The 18310-nt window shown below is 35.1% G+C and overlaps 1 protein-coding gene across 3 annotated transcripts in view; it reads right to left on the reverse strand.

The window, feature by feature from the left end:
- ARHGAP39 (Rho GTPase activating protein 39) overlaps positions 1–18310 on the reverse strand; it is a 316607-nt gene that overhangs the window by 241516 nt on the left and 56781 nt on the right. The window contains exon 1 of one of the 3 annotated variants that reach the window (XM_074263610.1): positions 15016–15251. The exons of the other annotated variants lie outside the window; for them this stretch is intronic. The gene's annotated coding sequence lies outside the window, so the exon portion shown is untranslated. Of the gene's footprint in view, positions 1–15015; positions 15252–18310 lie in introns of those variants that run through there. 3 annotated transcript variants of the gene reach the window in all.

Raw genomic sequence — 18310 nt, forward strand, 5'->3', positions numbered from 1 at the left:
TATTAGTTGTGGCCAAAACAGAACTTATAATTTTCCAAAACCTACACCTCTTCCAAATTTCTCTATTTCTGCTGGACACAATCTTATTTTGTATATACTTTGCATCAACTTATATGCATATATATACACACACACATATATACATACATAAATACATACATACATACATACATAAATACATATATATATATACACATACATACATACATACATAAATACATTATATATATATATATATATATATATATATATATATATATATATATATATATATATATATATATATATATATATATATATATATATATATATATATATATATATATATATATATCTTATATTCTCTCCCAACCCTTTTTTAAATGGAATTGACTTCTGAAGGAAAACTAAGTGGACAGTGATAAACATAAGGGAAGGATAGCAGAGGGAAAGAATTTTTCAAAGGCAACCTATGTCTCTTTCTCATAAAAATTAGTAGAATTTGCAAGCCATATAAATAATTTAATCAGCATTCCTATCAAAAAGACTCAGTAGCAGTATATTCTCTCAAATATGAGATAAAAATGATATAGTAGATCCTTTTTCTGTTGCTGTTCACAAAGAATGCTCATAATGAACCAAAATCAGTTCCAATAGAGCAGTAATGAACTGAACCAGCTACACCCAGCGAAAGAACTCTGGGAAGTGACTATGAACCACTACATAGAATTCCCAATCCTTCTATTTTTGTCCGCCTACATTTTTAATTTCCTTCACAGGCTAATTGTACACTGTTTCAAAGTCCGATTCTTTTTGTACAGCAAAATAAATAGACATGTATACATATATTGTATTTAACTTCTACTTTAACATATTTAACATGTATTGGTCAACCTGCCATCTGGGTGGGGGGAAGGAAGGGAAAAGTTGGAACAAAAGGTTTTACAATTGTCAATGCTGAAAAATTACCGATGCATAAAAACTTTGTAAAATAAATAAATAAGCAAATATTAAAAAAAAAAAAAAAAAAAAAGAATGCTCATAATGTTTCTGTTTACAAATCTTAACTCATGGCAAATACACTTAAATATTTTTACCACTAATATTTGTACAGTCAATTTTAACCTTTTATAAAAGGTTTAAAAAACAGCTCTAAAGTAATTCATAGAAAAAAACAAATCTCTATTTAATCTTTAAGTCAAACTTAAAATATTTAGGACACAAGAGCTCAAGTTTCAGTAATATGATTGTTATTTCCTCATTGCTAATCACCAATTTATCAAGAACATGATAGATTTTTAGACATGGAAATAATGTTGCCCAATATTAACATTGATGAGACATTAACAGTGACAGGAAAGGTAGAGAGCAATATATATAGCTAAAATGGTTGCCTAGAGAATTCCAAAAAGAGTGAAAGGGAAGAGCAGAAATGGAATACATCCATTATTATAGATCCAATGTACGTGAAACATTGGAAAGAACACTGAATTTGGAGTTGCTTGTTAGATAATTTATATTTCTCAGAGTCAATATCCATTTTGAGCATCAAGATTTGATGAGTAATTATGATGCAACTTCATTGTATAACATTTGTAAATATGTAGGAGCTATCAAATATATACTAAGTTGATATTTTCAAAATTTTTCCACACAACCCTGTGGGGTAACATTAATAATGCTGCTGCTGATAATAACTATTGAGGTTTATGTTACACTTTATAAAACTTTTTTTTTATGTTATCAAAGCTTTTCAAAACACATGCATAATGTTTAACATGCATCCTTGCAAAACCTTGTAATCCAAAAATTTTCCCTCCCTTGTCCCCATGCCATCCCCTAGATGATAAGTAATATATTAAATGTGCATTCTTCAATACATATTTCCACAAATATGCTGCACAATAAAAATCAGATCAAAAAGGAAAAAAATGAAAAAAAAAATGCAAGCAAACAGCAGGGAAAAAAAAAAAAAAAAGTGAAAATATGTGTGATTCCTGACAGCCCAGAGAGAGCTCTGGGTGCAGATGGCTCCCTCCTTCACAAGTTTATTAGAATTGGCCTGAACCACCTCATTGTTGAAAAGAGCCACATCCATCAGAATTGATCATCATATAATATTGTTGCTGCTGTGTATAATGATCTCCTGATTCTACTCATTTCACTTATAATCAATTCATGTAAGTCTCTCCAGGCCTCTCTGAAATCATCCTCCTGATCATTTCTTACAGGACAATAGTATTCTATAACATTCACATACCAATAACTTATTCAACCATTCTCCAACTGATGGGCACCCACTTGGTTTGTGAGTTTTCTGAGCAACATCAATATTATAGGCCAATCAATTCTGATGGACATGGCTCTTTCCAACAATGAGATGACTGAGGCCAGTTCTAATGATCTTGTGATGAAGAAAGATATCTGCACCCAGACAGAGGACTGTGGGAACTGAATGTATACCACAACATAGCATTCTCATTCTTTTTGAAGTTATTCGCTTGCATTGTTTTCTTACCCACTTTCTTTCCTTTTTGATTTGATTTTTCTTGTGCACCAAGAGAATTGTGTAAATATTTATACATATTGGATTTAACATCTATTTTAACATGTATAACATATATTGGATTTCTTGCCATCTAGGGGAGAAGGTGGGAGGAAGGAGGTGAAAATCTGAAACACAAGGCTATGCAAGGGTCAATGTTGAAAAATTATCTGTGCACATGTTTTGAAAATAAAAAGCTTTTTAAAAATAGAAGAAAAAATTGGAGAATGGCTTGAATGCTTATAAATTTGAATCAGTTCTCTATATATTTTTAGAAATAAGGTCAATATTAGAATCCCTGGATATAAAAAAAATTTCTTTCCCAGTTTATTGCTTCCCTTCTAATCTTGTCTGCATTGGTTTTATTTTATAAAATATTTTTAGCATATGCTTTCTCATAATGATCTTTACAAGTATTCTGGTGATGTAGACAACATGCATATATATTTTATAGACAGAAAACAGAGGCAAAGAAAAAATAAGTGGCTTGCCCAGGATTATATAACGTTCTAATAGGTAGACCCAGTATTCAAATTTAAACTCTTCTAGTACCAAGGCCAGTTTGCTTTTCCCTATGGCATACAGTACAAGTGCTATTATGAAAATTTTACAAAGAGCCAAGAGGTTAAATGAGTTGCTTAAGGTTATACTCTAATGAGTGTCAAAGAGAGAACGCACAGATAACATAATTTCTGCTATAAATATATGGTATAACACCTGTCTAAAGTGACAATTTCTTCTTTTCTCATTAGATGTTCTCTGTTGCAAAAAAGAAGAGGTGAATCATTTGTGAGTAACTTCAAACAAGAAGATAATTCCCAAATTTTTTCTTTCTACATGGTAATTTGAATGAAATTATACAGAAAAGAATCTCTCCCAACTATTCAGATAAAGAATGAACTTTTTTGAATACAGAATGTTTGTAGTTCCCTATGACTTTGTGAATTCATTGGCATATTTTTATTATATTATTCTACGTACTTTTTTCTCTTCCATTTCCAATTATTATAAAATGTTCTTTACCTATTAATAATTCATATTTCCATAGTGTTTTCTGTAAAAAATAATATTAAGTATCATTATTTCCATTTTATGAGGAAAATGAAGCTTCAAAGAAGTTACGTGATATATTAGCCAGAATCTGAAGCGGATTTATTCTTGCCCTTTCAGCCCCTACACTTCCCTATTATTGTCAAGAATAAGATCATCCTCCCAGTTATAAGGGATTATCTTTGACTCATCACTCTCAATCCACAAATCAAGTTTGTCAGGTCCAATCAATACCTTCAGAACATCTTCTTTCCTTTGACATTGCTATCACCCTGGAAGAACCTCTTAACACTTCACACCACACCTGTACTATTTTCAATAGACTCATGATTGGTCACTCCTTCTGAAAGTTCTTCCCCATTCCAGTCCATTCTCTATTGAATTGTCAGACTGATCTCAAAGTTCTGGGACTCTCCTATTCAATAAATTATGATAGCTCCTCTTATCATCTCTAAGTTCAAAGATAAAATCCTCTTTTGGGCTTTTAAAAATTCCTTCATAACCCAGTCCCGTTCTATTTTTCCAGTCCTCCTACACCTCAACTATATATGCCCCCATCATTATAAGGTACAGTGAAACTGGACTCCTTGTTGTTCCTTCTAGAAGCTAATCCATCTCCAACTTCAAATATTTTCACTGATTGTCTTTTCCTTTCCCCCATTCCTAGAATTCTTTCCCTACCCAACTCTACTTCTTAACTTTCTTCAAATTCCAGCTAAAATTTCATCTTCTAAAAGATGCTTTTCCTAGTCCTCCCTAATTTTAGGGCCTTCTCTTTAGAGATTATCTGCAATTTATTATTTATTATGTATTTACTATGGTCCGGTCTAGCTCCTCTGAAGGGCTCAGAATAAGTCCTTGTCAGGATAAGCAAGAGTCCTTGCACCATGTTGGGCGCCAATATGTAATGTGCTGTTGTCTCCAAAAGTTGCCAATTGCTCTCTGAGAGGAGATCTGCTGTGTCAACTCAAATCTCTCTGACAGATTCTTCTTCCTGTAGACAACCGTTTTCTCCAGACAGTTGCCGTTAACTCTCGTCCAGAGAAGTGATTTCCCTTCCTGCAGAGAGCTGCCTCAAGTCTGGTCTAGAGCAGAGACTCCCTTGTTCCTCCAGAGCTGCCCTCTTTATCCTCCCAGAGAATGGGCATGGGGTAATGCAAGGGCTTCTGGGAAGAATTACTTCAACCAATGAACTTGCTCCTCCTAAGCATGCAAGCTCTTCCCCAGGAAAGGCTGGAACAAGAGAACTGTCAAGTACTGACTTAGCACTTAGTAAGAACCTAACATGTATTTACATAATTTTCTTCATGTTGTCTCCCCCCAATACTTGAGTCTCAGATATTATTTTTTATCTTTTTATATCTTTAGGGCTTAGCACTAAGCTTTTCCCCCAACACCACACTTTTAAACTATGAATTAGTGAGGCCATTTCAGTTTCAAAAATCAACCTAAAGTTTGTTACTAACTATATTATATTATATTTTGAGTTCATTTTAATAGCAGCAAAGTAAAATACCAGGAGCTGCTGACCTTTCAGGAATAAACTTCATTATACATCAACATAGAAACTACCATAAAGTTTTGGAGAACTTTCTGAAACTAGAGGAGAGAAAATGTAGAGGCAGAGGCACCATCAGCTAAACTGAACAAAAAAGACATTACAGAGAAATAAGCCAAGAATTTTGAAGTAGTTTTCAAGCTATCAAGATAATCTTCAAAAACAAAATTAAACAAAACAACAACCACCACGACCACCACCAATTTCACTATATTTATTCAAGGCTCAAAAAAAAAAAAAAAAAAAAGGCTCCCTGTTGGTTTGGTTTCCCTGCTTTAACTCTCTCAGCATTTCAGCTCACCCTCCTTCTGGTCTTCTTAAAACAAAGGTCTGACCATTTTGGCCCATTACTTAATTTCCAGTGGCTCTCTATTATCTTAAAAATAAAATTTTGTTTTGGCTTTTAAAGCTTTTTATAACCTGACCCCTACCTCTTTTCATTTTTAATTATATTATATTACTCTCCGGAGTATGGCAATGGATAGAATGTTGAGATTAGGAAGATTTGAGTTCACATGTGACCTCGGATACTTACTAGCTTTATAACTACGAGCAAGTCTCTTAGCTTCTCTTTCAGTTTCTTCAATTGTAATATAGAGATAAAAAGAGCCTCAATGCCTAGCACTGTATCTAATAGCTGCTATAAAAATACTTATTTCCCCTCCCCCTTTTTCTTACATATACTCTCCCATCAGTCACCCAGACTTCCTTATTGTTCCTTCATGTACAATACAGATCGCCAGACTTCTTTTTTCGCTGGCTGTCCTCAAAGCCAGGAATGTTCTTCTTCCCCATATATACTTCTCTGCCTCATGGCTCCCTCAATCCCCACTCCTCATTGCTAAAGATTCCCCTGAGGCTGCTTTACACCATAATTCTTTTCTATGAAAAGTTCAAATTTTTACAAATTAGTTGCCCCACTAAAATGTGAGCTCCTTAAGAGAAGGGACAACTACAGTTATTCTTTATATCTATAATACTTAATGCAATATCTGGCCTTTTAATAAACAATAAATGCTGGTAAATTGTTATTGCTACAAAATTTCTTTCTCAATCATTAGTGAAGATAAATATTTTGACTTTACAACAAAGAACAGAGAAAATCTGTACTGCTTTGTTTTAATACCAAAGAACTCTTTGTTCACTCATTTATTTTCAAGTTCAAATGCCTCTTAAAAAGTGTAGTAGCAAGATAACTGAGATACCTCAGATTGGCTAAATTTACATGAAAAGATAATGATGAATGTTGGAGGGGATATGGGAAAAGTGGGGCACTGATCGTTGTTGGTGGAATTGTGAACGGATCCAACCATTCTGGAGAGCAATTTGGAACTATGTCCAAAAAGTTATTAAATTGAGCATACTCTTTGATCCAGCAGTGCTACTACTGAGCTTATATCCCAAAGAGATATAAAAGAAGGGAAAGGAACCTATATGTGCAAAAATTTTGTGGCAGCCCTTTTCATAATGACTACAAACTGTAAAATGAATGGATGCCCATCAACTGGAGAATGGCTGAATAAGTTATGGTATATGAATATTATGGAATATTATTGTTCCGTAAGAAATGACCAACAGTCGAGAATTGCAAGGGAACTAATGAAAAAAAAAAACTCAGAGGAAGGTGGTCTAAGTGTACCTGATCTAAAGCTATATTATATAGCAGCAGTCACCAAAACCATTTGGTATTGGCTAAGAAATAGACCGGTAGATCAGTGGAACAGATTAGATGCAAAGGACAAAAAAGGGTACATCTATAACAATCTAATCTTTGACAAACCCAAAGATACCAACATTAGGGATAAAAATTCATTATTTGGAAAAAACTGTTGGGAAAACTGGAAATTAATATGGCAGAAATTAGATATGGATCCACACTTAATACCATATACCAAGATAAGATCAAAATGGGTCCATGATTTAGGCATAAAGAATGAGATAATAAATAGATTAGAGGAACAGAGGATAGTCTACCTCTCAGACCTGTGGAGGAGGAAGGAATTTATGACCAGAGGAGAACTAGAGATCATTATTGATCACAAAATAGAAGATTTTGATTACATCAAACTAAAAAGTTTCTGTACAAACAGTACTAATGCAAACAAGATTAGAAGGGAAGTAACAAATTGGGAAAATATTTTTAAAAGTAAAGGTTCTGACAAAGGTCTCATTTCCAAAATATATAGAGAACTGACCCTAATTTATAAGAAACCGAACCATTCTCCAATTGATAGATGGTCAAAGGATATGAACAGACAATTCTCAGATGATGAAATTGAAACTATATCCACTCATATGAAAGTGTTCCAAATCATTACTGATCAGAGAAATGCAAATTAAGACAACTCTGAGATACCACTACACACCTGTCAGATTGGCTAAGATGACAGGAACAAATAATGATGAATGTTGGAGGGGATGTGGGAAAACTGGGACACTAATACATTGCTGGTGGAGTTGTGAAAGAATCCAGCCATTCTGGAGAGCAATTTGGAACTATGCCCAAAAAGTTATCAAACTGTGCATACCCTTTGACCCAGCAGTACTACTACTGGGCTTATATCCCAAAGAAATACTAAAGAGAGGAAAGGGACCTGTATGTGCCAAAATGTTTGTGGCAGGTCTATTTGTTGTAGCTAGAAACTGGAAGATGAATGGATGCCCATCAGTTGGAGAATGGTTGGGTAAATTATGGTATATGAAGGTTATGGAATATTATTGCTCTGTAAGAAATGACCAGCAGGAGGAATACAGAGAGGCCTGGAGAGACTTACATGAACTGGTGATGCTGAGTGAAATGAGCAGAACCAGAAGATCACTGTACACTTCAACAACAATACTGTATGAGGATATATTCTGATGGAAGTGGAAATCTTCAACATAAAGAAGATCCAACTCATTTCCAGTTGATCAATGATGGACAGAGGTAGCTACACCCAGAGAAGGAACACTGGGAAGTGAATGTAAATTGTTAGCACTAATATCTGTCTGCCCAGATTACATGTACCTTCGGAATCTAATGCTTATTGTGCAACAAGAAAATGGTATTTACACACATGTATTGTATCTAGGTTATATTGTAACACATGTAAAATGTATGGGATTGCCTGTCATCGGGGAGGAGGGAGTAGAGGGAGGGGGGGATAATTTGGAAAAATGAATACAAGGGATAATATTATTAAAAATATATATAATAAAAAAATAATTAAAAAAAATAAAATAAATAAAATAAAATAAAATAATTAAAAAAAGAAAAGAAAAGAAAGAAAGAAAAAGAAAGAAACGACCAACAGGATGATTTCAGAGGGACCTGAAGAGACTTATATGAACTGATGCTAAGTGAAGTAAGCAGAACCAGGAGATTATTGTACATGGCAACAAGATTATATAATGATCAATTCTGATATTCCGGGCTCTTTTCAACAATGAGGTGATTCAGGCCAGTTCCAATGGTCTTGTGATGGAGAGCGCCATCTGAGAAGGCTGAATGTGAATAACAACATAATATTTTCACTTTTTTTGTTGTTGTTTGCTTGCATTTTGTTTTCTTTATCATTTTTTTCCTTTTTGAAATGATTTTTCTTGTGCATCATAGTAATTATGGAAATATATGTAGAAGAATTGTACATGTTTAATACATATTGGATTACTTATCATCTAGAGGAGGGAAGATGGGAAAAGAAGGGAGGGCAGGGAGAAAAAAAAATGCAACACAAGGTTTTACAAGAGTGAATGTTAAAAATTATCCATGCATATGTTTGGAAAATAAAAAGCTTTAATAATTTAAAAAAAAAAAAAGGGAAAAAAGAGTATAACTAGCCCTAACTCTTCTTGTTCAAAGGAAGTCTTCAGCAATGACATCATATTCAAATTAGAAGTAGCTTAGTCTTTAGAATAAAATGAGAATTATTTCGTGAATCAAATATGTTAAGCAATTAGTTTCTTTTTTACTTCATTTGCAAAGCTGTTATTTTTGAATACCAGGATCGGTGATATATCAAGTTATTTTGCCAATGTATTATGCATAGCTTAAACTTAAAAAAAAAAATCACTTTATCGTCTGGGTCAGATTATGAATTTTAGATACTGCAAAGAAACTGACAACTTTCCCATCAGTGTACTTCAGTATAAGAAAGACAAGAGTGTTTTGGAATACTTAAATGTCTCATGCTCTGCTGTAAAGTTCTTGAATTGTGAATTATAATCCTTCTCTGGGAGGAGATGTGTAAAATCTTTTCCTCTGTGCGCAGGTTTCTTGGGAGCTCTGAATCTCCTCCAACTCTTGTCCTTCCTCAAATCAGACTGGTCTCCTTTCAGCCTGCCTGGTGTCAAAACTCTTTCCCAGAGTCCATTCTCTAAGGCCCAATGCTGCCCTTCTTTTATCCTCCCAGAGAACGGGCGTGTAAGAACTCAATGGGTCGTGGGGAAATACTTCCACCAATGAACTTGCTCCTCTTAGAATTCCTAAGGTGTAAACTCCCTTTAAAGGCCTGAACCAAAGGTCTGAGACAAAGAACTGTCAAGTCAATCCGAGTTCTCACCTTGTAATTGTCCAGACAACCTGAGTTCTTACCTTGTAATCCTAACACTCTGCCTATGCATAACTTTACAATAAACCTTCCTTTAGTCAATTTTTTATCAATGTCATTATTCTTATAATAACTCAAAAAAGAGAAGCTCCTTACTAATCTTTCTCAATAAAAGTGTTTGCCTTTGCCACTGGTACAAAAATGTTTATAGCTGCTCTTTTTTGTGGGGACAAAGAACAAACAACAAGAAAGATGCTAATCAAGTAACACCTGAACAAATTACATTCTACAAATGTGACAAACCACTGTTATCTAAAAATCAGAGAGATAGTTTCAGAGAAATCTGGGAAGATTTTCATTTACTGTGAGTAAAGTGAGCAGGGGCAGGAGGACAATTTATACAATAAATAATAACATGGTAAAGACAACTTTGAAAAATTAATAACTCTAATCAACAAAATAACCAGCCTAAAAAACATGATTCCAGAATGATCATAATGAAACATCTCTCCACCTCCTGACAGAAATGATAGACCCAGGATACAACTTAAGACTCATTTTTTTGGACATAGCCAATGCTAGATACTAGGATACTAAACCATATATATTTGTTTTGTTTTATGCTTTTTTCCAATTAAGCAAAGTAGGGGTAGATATTTTGTAAATTGAAAACATAAATTTTAATTTAAAAAAAGTGATCATCCAACAATATTCAAAAAGAAATGTTTTTTTTTTTTTTTTTTACTTTAAAAAAAAAAACTGGAAATTGAAGGGATGCCCACCAATTGGAAAATGGCTAAATAAATTGTGGTATATGAATATTATGGAATATTATTGTTCTATAAGAAATGACCAGCAGGATGAATACAAAGAGGCTTGGAGAGACATATGTGAACTGATGTTAAGTGAAATGAGCAGAACCAGAAGATCTTTATGATGCAGGTTGTGGTCCCTTTAAAAAACTAGTCCTTTCAAATTGATTTATTCCTTTCTGATTCCCAGCCTCCTAGCTGATGCATTTTCAATTCAGGAAGCTAGGACCTTTGATTCACTAATCCTGGTCAAAAGCATCCCTTTGAATTCCAATAGGAGATCTGAGCCAACTTGGGCTGTCCCAGCCCCCCTTCTAATGATCTGCTCAGGTTTCCCAACCCCCACCACACAAATTCTAGCCCTTGCTGAAGCTTAGCTAGGAGCCAACTTGGGACTCTCACAGGCCCCTTTAGCTAAATCTTTCATTATAAAAGAGCCAAGCTGGAGTCCTCTCTTCACAGAGGGTCAAAACATGCCAGCACCATGCCTGGCACCAAGGAGACTCCTGTTTCCGGTGCCTTCTTATCTCTACCTTCACCTATTTCCTTAACTAAACTTTAACCTTACTTCCAAATCCCATAATAAACCTCTTTTATCAATATAGGTTTTCCGGTCTGTAAATTCCTTTACAGGGAACTCTTGCACCACTACTAGACCTCATTTAACTCTGTATCCTTGCGCCAAATTCAAAGGGTTGCAGGGGAGCTCTATTTGACTCCTTGTACCCCAAACCTGCCACTAGACCTCAATTAAACCCTAATTGGGTACCCTGTTAGGATTCTTACCAGCTACTTATGTACTTAGTTCACACCTGTAAAGGAGTTCAAACCTTTAAAGGAGTTTACACCGTTAAAGAAGTTCACTCATTGGTCCACACATTACATTTCACACCTTTAAAGAGCACATAAAAGGACTCGCTCTCTGGGAGGAGATAGAGTCAGGATTCAGTAAGGGAGAACTTCAAGGGAAGCTCAAAGAGATTCAGAGAGCCAGGATTTCAGTGGGGAGATTCGCAAGTCCAGGAGATTCACAAGTCTAAAGGAAAAGCCTGCTCATGGACTTCCAGGAGATTCGGAACTAGGATTGACTTTCCAGAGATTCACAAGGCAGAAACCCACGATCCCACACTCTTGGAGGCAGAGTCAGATTCATTCCCACTTTGATGTTTGTGAAGGCCTCCAGAAAACTAGCTGAGCCCCATGGAAGAAGAGAAGAATTGGAAGAGACAATAAAGGAGCTGGACTTTAACTTCTGGCTGCATTTATTGAACTGATTATTGAACTGAATTGAAACTGGCTGCCTCCAGAAGCTCCCCAAGAGTACCCCAAATCTAGACCTCATCATTTATACAAAGCAACAAAATTATATGATGATCAATTCTGATTGAAATGGCTCTCTTCAACAATAAGAGGATCCAAATCAGTTCTAATTAATCTGTAATGAACAGAACCAGCTACACCTAGTGAAAGAACACTGGGAAATAAGTATGGACCACAACATAGCATTTCTACTCTTTCTGTTACTCTTTGCTTGAATTTTTGCTTTCTCCTCAGGTTATTTTTACCTTCTTTCTAAATCTGATCTTTCTTGTATAAATATATATACATGTATTGTATAAATATATACACACATATTGTATTTAGCATATACTTTAACATATTTAACATGTATGGAACTATCTGCCATCTGGGGGAGGGGGTGGAGAGGAGGGGGAAAGTTCAAACAGGTTTTGCAAGGGTCAATACTGAAAAATTACCCATGCATGTTTTGTATATAAAAAGATGTAATAAAAAAAAGAAAGAGAAAAAAAGTGATCCTCTTTGAAACATGCAATGTGCTCAAAATTTTTGATAGTAGATTTTAATTTTAAAAATACATACAAAGATAAAGGTTTCAACATTTACCCTTGCAAAACCTTGTGTTGCACATTTTTCTCCCTCCCTCTTTACCTTCCCTCTCCCCTAGACAGCAAATAATCCAATATAGGTTGAACATATGCAATTTTTCTAAACATATTTCCACATTTATCATATTGTACAAGAAATATCATATCAAAAGGGGAAAAAATAAGAGAAAAAACAAGTAAGCAAACTACAAAAAAATGAAAATGCTATGTGTAAAGGGCAGAAACTCTTAAAAGATATGCTTGAATCAGAAAACCCAGCACTTAAGGCTAATTACCTATTGGATAATAATTCTATTAGCATGGAAGTTTTGTCCATCTCCTTCACTTCTCCCCCTAAAGACCAAGGATTTTTGCTTATCCTGACTCTGGCTGATCCTGAGGCCTCCAGGGAGGTAGCCCAGAATCTATGTTGTGATCTACACTCAGTTCCAACAGTCCTCTCTCTGTGTGTAGATGGGCTTTTTTTATATCACTATATTGGAAATGGTCTGCATCATCTCATTGTTGAAGAGAGGCATGTCCATCAGAATATAATCTTGTTATCATGTACAATGATCTCCTGGTTCTATTCATTTCATTTAGCATCAGTTGATGTCAGTCTCTCCAAACCTCTCTGAAATTATCCTGCTGATCATTTCTTACAGAACAATAATATTCCATAACATTCATGTACTATATAACTTATTCACTTATTCCCCAATTATGGACAGCCACCCAGTTTCTACTTCCTTGCCACTACAAAAAGGGCTACCACAAACATTTTTGCACATGTGGTCCTTTTTCAGGGCCCACATTTTAAACTATTGTTTGTTGTTATGCTTGCCTTGACTTTGAGTTCCATTAATACAAAGTCCAATATAATTGTTCACAATATAATTTGCATTTTTGAAAATTTGTCAATGAAGAGTGTTCCAAATCACTATTGATCAGAGAAATCCAAATTAAGACAACTCTGAGATATCATTACACACCTGTCAGATTGGCTAAGATGACAGGAACTAATAACGATGAATGTTGGAGGGGCTGTGGGAAAACTGGGACACTGATGCATTGTTGGTGGAGCTGTGAAAGAATCCAACCATTCTGGAGAGCAATCTGGAATTATGCCCAAAAAGTTATCAAAATGTGCATACCCTTTGACCCAGCAGTGCTGCTACTGGGCTTATATCCCAAGGAAATACTAAAGAAGGGAAAGGGACCTGAATGTGCCAAAATGTTTGTGGCAGCTCTTTTTGTAGTGGCTAGAAACTGGAAAATGAATGGATGTCCATCAATTGGAGAATGGTTGGGTAAATTATGGTATATGAATGTTATGGAATATTATTGTTCTATAAGAAATGACCAACTGGAGGAATACAGAGAGGCTTGGAGAGGACTTACATCAACTGATGCTGAGTGAAACGAGCAGAACTAGGGAATCATTATACACTTCAACAATGATACTGTATGAGGATGTATTCTGATGGAAATGGATATCTTCAACATAGAGAAGAGCTAATCCAATTCCAATTGATCAATGATGGACAGAATCAGCTACATCCAGAAAAGGAACACTGGGAAATGAGTGTAAACTGTGAGCATTGTTTTTTTGTTGTTGTTGTTTTGTTTTGTTTTGAGGCTGGGGTTAAGTGACTTGCCCCCAGTCACACAGCTAGGAAGTGTTAAGTGTCTGAGATCAGATTTGAACTAGGGTCCTCCTGAATTCAGTGCTGGTGCTCTATCCACTGCACCACCTAGCTGCCCCAAGCATTGTTGTTTTTTTTTGTTTGTTTGTTTGTTTTGTTTTGTTTCTCTTCCCAGATTATTTTTACCTTGAGAATACAATCCTTCCTTTGCAACAACAACAACAAAATTCGGTTCTGCACATATATATGGTACCTAGGATATACTATAAGATATTTAATATGTATGGGAATGCCTGCCATCTAGGGGAGGGGGTGGAGGGAAGGAGGGGAAAAACTCGGAACAGAAGGGAGTACAAGGGATAATGTTAAAAAAAAAAAAATTGTCAACGATATTGAAAATTTCTGTTGAAATATCACAAAATATCTGAAAAACAAAAAAATCATAATATTAATTTCAACAATATATCAATATATAATTGAAAATAACATGTAACTGATAGAGGTTGAGGTCCCTTTAAGATTTCCTTTCTGATTCCCAAACCCCCCACAGTTTCTTCCTTATCTGAAAAGCCCGCCAGAACTTGGGGCACTGCCCACAAGCCCCTTTTAGGTATAAAAGAGCCAAGCTGGAGCTCTCTCTTTGCAGGAGCTCTTCCCCCAAACATGGTATCCTTCCAGTTATTTAAGGGTTCCTGCCTGCCCAGAGGCCACCTTTGGCCCTGGAGTCTTTCTAACTGAACTTCCAAATCTTTACAATAAACCTTTTATTTATCAATCTAAGTTTTCGGGCCTGTAAATTCATTTACAGGGGACACTGCGCCTCATGGGATTATCTTACTATCTTTGCGCCGACCAATGGGGCTCCCCCTTTCCTATCTCTCATCATAACTATACTTATTGCTTCATTTATTTGTAATGTAAAAAGAAGATTCTAATTTCTCAACTGATATTCATTCCTTTCCATGATATAGTTCTAACTCATCTACACAGGATTTTGTCGACCAGAGTACCTTGTCCTCCAGCCCCATCTCCAATCTTCAACTGTTTTTTGTAGGCTTCTCTCATTTGAATGTAAACTTTTTCAGGCAAAGGGCTATCCAGTGTCTGGCACACAGTAAGCTCTTAATGTTTAATGACCTTAATTGATCACAAAAGTCTTCAGCCATAACAGATAATTCTCTTTCCTGTTTTAAAAGAGGAACCATTTAAAGTTACTTTCTACATAAATTCACTAATTATTCTTATGATTATTTCAAGAGTTGCAAGTAACATTAACATTTTCTCTTTTATATGAAGCTTTTTGTCCCTAGCAAATTCTTTAAACACTCATATAATGCAATTATTCCTTCAAAGATAACACACATGATTTTGAAAAGATTCATGTTTGCTTGTTAAATGCATCTGATTTTCTATGGAAAATCTCTACATTTAAAATGTATTATCCATATACACTTATATCATTTCGATTTATTGTTTCAAGCTATCTGCAGCTAAAATCTCAATTAAAAACCTTGTCTCCATAGCAGCAATTTCTCCCAGATAAATATAGATGATCCTATTTTCTAGACTTAAGATTTTTACTTTGCATTTCTATTACTTAAATTGTCTTTATTGGCTTTGCTTAAAGAATTTCAATGGATTTTCAAATGAATGTATCCTCAAACCAGTTATGCATTTATCTACCACAAAGACTTATTATGGCATTTTGAAAAATAGAGGCATAAAGATTTATGGCAATTATACCTGCTAATACATACACAGAAACTATATGAATGTAAACAAAACATTTTTATGCAAGTAAACAGATTTAAATACCTGAAGAAATATTAACTGTTCATAGGTAAAGGCAATATAATTTTTTAAATTTAAATAAAAAAATTTTGAAAATGTTTAAAAATTTAATTAATAAACAGTCTCTTAGATGGAATGTGACTGTGGAAATAAACTGATTGATTTAGAAATACATGAAAAAAACTTGGGACATATGAAAGAAGATACTATCTGTTAGGTTCTTACTAAGTGCTAATGAGATAATGAGATATTAGGTTCTTACTAAGTGCTAAGTCGGTACTTAACAATTCTCTAGTTCCGACCTTTCCTGGGAGTTTTACTTCTGTGAACTCCTGGGGAGGAGCTTGCATGCTTAGGAGGAGCAAGTTCATTGGTTGAAGTAATTTTTCCCAGAAGCCCTTGTGTTATCCCACGCCCATTCTCTGGGAAGATAAAAGAGGGCGGCACTCGAGAGATGGAGAGTCTTGTCTGGGCCAGACTTGAGGCAGCTCTCCGGAGGAAGAAGAAGTCACTACTCTGGACCAGAGTTGGCGGCAACTGTCTGGAGACAAGGGCTCTCTACAGGAAGAAGAATCTGTCTGAGAGATTTGAGTTGACACAGCAGATCTCCTCCCAGAGAGCAATCGGCAATCTCTGGTGACAACAGAACTTTACAGCTATCCATCTTTAGAGATTCAGATGACAAGTAGAAATAAGCAAAATACAATCTTACATGTATGTAATTAAGTGTATATGTGTATATATCATCTTTAAACATGAATGTGTATATATATACATGTATATATATATATACACACATTCATGTTTAAAGATGAATGTATATCTCAGTGTTTATTAGTAGCCTTGAGGTAAGGAGAGAGGGTTATGAAAAATAAAGTAAAAAGTGTACAGCAAATAGAAACAACTATGAAAATAAATGTATTTATTATATAGGTTTTCTTGAAATCGAAATTTATTGCTTGTTCTGGGGTGTGGAAGCTGTGAGAATAATAAATAATAAACGACAAAATAAATTGAAAGGAAAGGAGGGATAAGTAAAGCATTACAGGAAGAAGCCAAGATGGCAAAGTGAAACCAGGAAGCTGCTCCAGCTTTTCCAAGTTCTTTCCAAAAACTATATGAAACCAAGCTTTTGAACTGAGTTCTGGAATCATAGAGCCTATGAGAGATGGAATGAAACAATTTTCCAGCCCAAAAATAGGTCAGAAGGACTTCAGAAAAGGTCAATTTTACTGCAGTGAAAGGATTATTTAGTCCATCTCAGATAGCGTCTGGAGAAAACCACTGGGAGGGTTTTAATCACAGCAGATCAGCAATCAAATATTGGTCCTGGCTCAGTAAAACAGTAGCAGAGCAGACCACTTGGGCAGCCTCCAGTCCCAAGGAAGAAAGCAAATTGCCAATCTGGGAAACTAGGTAAGAATTGTGGGAATAGTTTGGGCTGTCCTCAGTGCTATGAGCAAGACACCAAAAAGAAATGACCCCTCTGCTCAAAGCTGCTCAAGCTTGTACCCCAAGAGCAGAGCTTCTTTAAAAGTCACAAAATTGCAGGGTGGGGAGTGGAGAAATAAAGAAAATGAGCAAGAAACAGAAAAGAACCTTGACTATATAGAAAACTTACTGTGATGACAAGGAAGACAAGTACAAATTGAAAAGGACAAAATGACTGCGTAAAACCTCAAAAGAAAACATGAATTGGTCTCAAGCCCAAAGATTCTTCTGAGAAAAGCTAATAAAGGATTTTAAAAGTCAAGCTGCCCTTAAAAGATGCTGAAACATTGCCATTCTCTACCTACCCCGCTGAAAACCCAGAAAAGACAATTCATCAGAAATCAGGTATCTTAAAACAGGAACATACCTACCTGCATTACGCTTATTGCAGAAGGAATCATATTGGAAAGAAGTATTCTAATTGTATTTTTCCACTTGCACTCAGCAAACTAACAATGGTGACAAAAGATGAAAATAGTGGTGGTAGAGTAGTGGAAAGACAAGCACACTAATAGACTTCTGGAAAACAATTTGGGATTATGCTAAGAAAATGATTAAAATATCCCTATCTTTTGACCCAGAGATCTCACTGTTGGGTATATATTTCTAAAGCATTACTTTTTTATAATAGCAAAGAGCTAGAAATAAAGTATATATCCATTGATGGGGAATAATTAAACTGCAGAACATGAATATAATGGTTTCTTACTATGTCTTAAGAAATGACACAAATTAAGAATTCCCATAAGCATAAGAAGACATATGGCTTCACTCAAAGTGAAGTAAGTAGAACCAGAAAAATAACAGACGGGACTACAACATGTAAATGATATAACAAAAGAAAAACAGATAAAGCTTTCTAATTAAATGACAAAATCAGCCTGCAAACATGAGGTGAAGAAATGCACTCCTCTGCTTTCTTTGGAGAAACAGGGGACTATGGATATGGAACACTACATATATTGTCAAATGTGATTAATGTTTTGCTAGTTTTGCTGAACTGTTTTCTTTTCTTCTTCTTTA

Source organism: Sminthopsis crassicaudata, chromosome 1, assembly GCF_048593235.1.
Source record: "Sminthopsis crassicaudata isolate SCR6 chromosome 1, ASM4859323v1, whole genome shotgun sequence".
Lineage (NCBI taxonomy): Eukaryota > Metazoa > Chordata > Mammalia > Dasyuromorphia > Dasyuridae > Sminthopsis > Sminthopsis crassicaudata.